Here is a 5,714-nt window from a genome sequence, read left to right on the forward strand (position 1 = left end):
ATGCTCAGGTATCAGTAATTTCTTTAAAAAATATTTACTTCCCAACCACACGTCCCCTCCACCCAAAGTAAACACACTCCGTTTTCTACAATGTAGTTCTTTCAGATTTGTTTTTGGGAGGTTGCAAAACCATACTTAATTTGAGTGTTCTTCAGAAGATGGTGATGGGTTAATGGTGATTGAGTCGTACCCGGCACAGAGGAAGATAGTTGTGGTGGTTGGAGGTCAATCATCTCAGCTCCAGGACATCTCTGCAGGAGTCAGGCTCTGTGGCCCGGAAAGGAAAGAGCAGGGTGAGGAGAGCAATCGTGGTGGGGGATGCGCCGGTTAGAGGCACGGACAGGCGATTCTGTGGGTGCAAACGGGACTCCAGGATGGTAGTCTGCCTACCTGGTGCTGGGGTAATGGATGTCTCCAAGTGGATAGGAGGCATCTTAAAAGGGGAAGATAAAGAAACGGATGTCATTGTCCACATTGGTGCAAATGACGTAGATAGGAAGAGCAGGGGGATCCTACGAGAGCAATTCAGGGAGTTGGGAAATAGACTAAAAAGTAGGGCCTTAGGGTGGTCATCTCTGGGCTGGCTGGGAGTTTTGCTAGTGCAGTTCGGGGGGGTTTAAACTAGTATGGCAGGGGGGTGGGGATCAAAATATTAGGTCTACAAGTGTAGAGGCTGGGGACGAGCTTGGGGCTGGGACAAGGCTGGCAAAGAAGAAGAGCACTCTGGGGGAGGATGACCTCACTGGGCCTGGAGGTCTGGAGTGCTTATACTTCAATGCAAGGAGCGTAGCAGGTAAGACAGACAAACTTAGGGCCTTAATGCTCACGAGGAATTTGGATGTGGTTGCGGTGACAGAGACTTGGTTGAAAGAGGGACAGGACTGGCAGCTGAATATTCCGGGGTACAAGTGTTTTAGGCGAGACAGAGGAGGGGCCAAAAGAGGTGGGGGAGTAGCAGTATTAGTTAGAGAGCATATTACAGCAGTGCAGAGGGAGGACAATTCAGAGGGGTCGTGTAACGAGTCACTGTGGGTGGAGCTTAGAAACAGGAAGGGCGCGGTCACTATGTTGGGGGTATACTACAGGCCCCCCAACAGCCCAAGGGAAGTGGAAGAACGGATATGTCAGGAGATACTGGATAGGTGCAGGAAAAATAGGATTGTTGTAGTGGGAGACTTCAATTTCCCTGGTATAGACTGGAAATCGCTGAGAGCTGGGACTCTGAATGGGGAGGAATTTGTAAAATGTGTACAGAGGGTTCTTTGGAACAATATGTAGACAGCCCGACTAGAGAGGGGGCTATACTGGACCTGGTACTGGGGAATGAGCCCGGTCAGGTCTTCAAAGTTTCGGTAGGAGAACATGTGGCAAATAGTGACCACAATTCTGTTAGCTTTAGGATAGTGATGGAAAAGGATGAGTGGTGTCCCAAGGGTAAGGTGTTGGATTGGGGGAAGGCTAACTTTAGTGGGATTAGGCAGAAATTGGCAACTCTTGATTGGGAGAGGCTGTTTGAGGGGGTCTGGCATGTGGGTGTCTTTTTAAGGAACAGTGTTAGGGCTACAGGACAGGCATGTGCCTGTAAAGAAGGATAGGAAGGGTAGGATTCGAGAACCGTGGATAACCAGGGAAATTGAGGGACTGGTCAAAAAGAAAAGAGAGGCGTATGTTAGGTCCAGGCAGCTAAAAACGGAGGGAGCTCTGGAGGAGGACAAAGAAAGTAGGAAAGAACTCAAACGGGGAATTAGAAGGGCAAAAAGGGGTCACGAAATGTCCTTGGCAGACAGGATTAAGGAGAATCCCAAGGCATTTTATTCATACGTTAGGAACAAAAGGGTTGTCAGGGAAAGAATCGGACCTCTCAGGGACAAAAGTGGGGAATTATGCTTGGAGCCCACAGAAATAGGGGAGATCCTAAATGAATACTTTGCGTCGGTATTCACAAAGGAGAGGGATGTGTTGACTGGGAGTGTCTCGGAGGGGAGTGTTGAACCGTTGGAGAAAATCTCCATTACAAGGGAGGAAGTGCTAGGTTTGTTAGAGAATATAAAGCCTGACAAATCCCCAGGGCCTGATGGAATCTATCCAAGGCTGCTCAGGGAGACGAGAGATGAAATCGCTGGGCCTCTGACGCAAATCTTTGTCTCGTCACTGGATGCAGGTGAGGTCCCAAAGGATTGGAGGATAGCTAATGTGGTCCCGTTATTTAAGAAGGGTAGGAAGGATAACCCGGGTAATTATAGGCCGGTGAGCTTGACGTCCGTGGTGGGGAAGTTGTTGGAGAAGATTCTTAGAGATAGGATGTATGCGCATTTAGAAAGGAATAAACTCATTAACGATAGTCAGCATGGTTTTGTGGGAGGGAGGTCATGCCTCACTAACCTGGTGGAGTTTTTTGAAGAAGTGACTAGAATGGTTGACGAGGGAAGGGCCGTGGATGTCGTCTATATGGACTTTAGTAAAGCGTTTGACAAAGTCCCTCATGGTAGGCTGGTGAAAAAGGTTGGATCTCATGGGATAAAGGGGGAGGTGGCTAGATGGGTGGAGAACTGGCTTGGTCACAGAAGACAGAGGGTGGTAGTGGAAGGGTCTTTTTCCGGCTGGAGGCCTGTGACTAGTGGTGTTCCGCAGGGCTCTGTATTGGGACCTCTGCTGTTTGTGATTTATATAAATGATCTGGAAGAAGGTGTAACTGGGGTGATCAGTAAGTTTGCGGACGACACAAAATTGGCAGGACTTGCAGATAGTGAGGAGCATTGTCAGAAGCTACAGAAGGATATAGATAGGCTGGAAATTTGGGCAAAGAAATGGCAGATGGAGTTCAATCCTGATCAATGCGAAGTGATGCATTTTGGTAGAAATAATGTAGGGAGGAGCTATACGATAAATGGCAGAACCATAAAGGGTGTAGATACGCAGAGGGACTTGGGTGTGCAAGTCCACAGATCCTTGAAGGTGACGTCACAGGTGGAGAAGGTGGTGAAGAAGGCATATGGCATACTTGCCTTTATAGGACGGGGCATAGAGTATAAAAGTTGGGGTCTGATGTTGCAGATGTATAGAACGTTGGTTCGGCCGCATTTGGAATACTGCGTCCAGTTCTGGTCGCCACACCACCAGAAGGACGTGGAGGCTTTGGAGAGAGTACAGGGGAGGTTTACCAGGATGTTGCCTGGTATGGAGGGGCTTAGTTATGAGGAGAGATTGGGTAAACTGGGGTTGTTCTCCCTGGAAAGACAGGGGATGAGGGGAGACTTAATAGAGGTGTACAAAATTATGAAAGGCATAGATAGGGTGAACGGTGGGAAGCTTTTCCCCAGGTCGGTGGTGACGTTCACGAGGAGTCATAGGTTCAAGGTGAGGGGGGGAAGTTTAACACAGATATCAGAAGGACATATTTTACACAGAGGGTGGTGGGGGCCTGGAATGCGCTGCCAGGCAAGGTGGTGGAGGCGGACACACTGGGAACGATTAAGACTTATCTAGGCAGCCATATGAACAGAGTGGGAATGGAGGGATACAAAAGAATGGTCTAGTTTGGACCAGGGAGCGGCGCGGGCTTGGAGGGCCGAAGGGCCTGTTCCTGTGCTGTATTGTTCTTTGTTCTTTTTCTTTTGTTCTTAATTCCTCAGAATAGTGTCCTAGGCCCAACCACCATCAGCTGCTTCATCAATGACCTTCCCTCCGTCATAAGTGGGATGTCCACTGATGATTGCACAATGTTCAATATCAGTTGCAACTCCTCAGATACTGAAGCAGTCCGTGACCAAATGCAGCAAGACCTTAACAATATCCAGCTTGGGCTGACAAGTGACAAGTAACATTTGTGCCACACAAGTGCCAGTCAAGGACCATCCCCAGCAACAAAAGAATCACCCCTTGACAGTGGCATTACCCTCACTGAATCCTTCCCCTATTAACAACCTGGAACTGAAATTGAATTGGACTAACCACTTAAATACTGTGGCAGGTCAAGGGTTAGGAATCCTATGGCAAGTAACTCACTTCTTGACTCCCCAAAGCCAGTGCACCATCTTCAAGGCACAAGTCAGGAGTGTGATGGAATACTCTCCACTTGCCTGGATAAGTACAGTTCCAACAAAACTCAAGAAACTTGGCACTAGCCAGGACAAAACAGCTTGTTTGATTGACACCCCATACACAAACATTCACTCCTTCCACCACTGAGCAACAGTGGCAAATATTTGGCCTACCCCTGCTCCTATTTTCTATGTTTCTATGACCAATGCTTGGACCTCAGCTATTTACAGTCTATATCAATGATTTGGACGTGTGACCAAAGGTAATGTTTCAAAGTTTGCCGATGTCACAAAACAAAGTGGAAGTATGAGTTGAGAAAGATGCAAAAAGGTTTCAAGGGGATTTAGACAGACTGAGTGAGTGGGCAAGAACAAAGCAGATGACATATAGTGTGGAAAATGTGAAGTTATCCATTTTGGTTGGAAAAACTAGACATGAGGAGTATTTCTTTAATGGTAAAAGATTATGAACGAGAACATCCAAAGGGATCTCGATGCCCTTGTGCACAAGTATTTTAAAGCTAACATGCAGGTGCGGCAAGCAATCAGGCAAATGTATGTTGGGTGTCACATAGAGACATAGAATATCGGAGCAGCAGGAGGCCATTCGGCCCTTCGAGCCTGCTCCGCTATTTATCAAGATCATGGCTGATAGTCCAACTCATTAGCCTAATCCTGCTATAGAAACATGCAGGGCAGCATTCATTGCCCATCCCTAATTGCCCTTGAGAAGGTGGTGGTGAGCCGCTTTCTTGAACTGTTGTCAATCATGTGGTGTAGGGAGGGAATTCCAGGATTCTGACACAGCGAAGGAACGGCATATATTTCCAAGTCAAGATGGTGTATGACTTAGAGAGGAACCTGAACGTGGTGATGCCTGAAGAGCTGTGACTGCAGGACTAGGGACCAAATGCTGGAAAGTTTAGTCTGGGTGGCTCAGTTTCTCAGCCGGTGCAGACATGACCTCCTGCACCGTAAACCTGTTATGGTTTGACTCCTAGTTGCTATGTTTCTAAGATACTTCCTTTCAAACTTGATAAGTGTGGTAGCGTGCCCTTTTAAGGGATGAGTCTATTAGGGGTCACATGACCCATTGGGCCAATCACAGTAGAGCGTGTGAATCTAGCACGAGCGTTCAGGCAGTTGGAGTCGTGGAGTTCAGGAGCATTCTCATCTCTGTCCTGTATTTAGTTATTTTCCCCAATAGACTCCTTGTTTATCTGCCTAGTTGGTCATCTTCATCTCGCAGCTCTTATACAGTCGGCGATGAGGTAAATCGGAGCCCTTCGGGTCGTCTGCTACATATTGGGAGAGCACTCCTCACATAAGAACATAAGAAATAGGAGCAGGAGTAGGCCATCTAGCCCCTCGAGCCTGCCCCGCCATTCAATAAGATCATGGCTGATCTGACGTGGATCAGTACCACTTACCCGCCTGATCCCCATAACCCTTAATTCCCTTACCGATCAGGAATCCATCCATCCGCGCTTTAAACATATTCAGCGGGGTAGCCTCCACCACCTCAGTGGGCAGAGAATTCCAGAGATTCACCACCCTCTAGGAGAAGAAGTTCCTCCTCAACTCTGTCTTAAACCGACCCCCCTTTATTTTGAGGCTGTGTCCTCTAGTTTTAACTTCCTTACTAAGTGGAAAGAATCTCTCTGCCTCCACCCT

The sequence above is a fragment of the Mustelus asterias genome, chromosome 1, assembly GCF_964213995.1.
Source record: "Mustelus asterias chromosome 1, sMusAst1.hap1.1, whole genome shotgun sequence".
Classification (NCBI taxonomy): domain Eukaryota; kingdom Metazoa; phylum Chordata; class Chondrichthyes; order Carcharhiniformes; family Triakidae; genus Mustelus; species Mustelus asterias.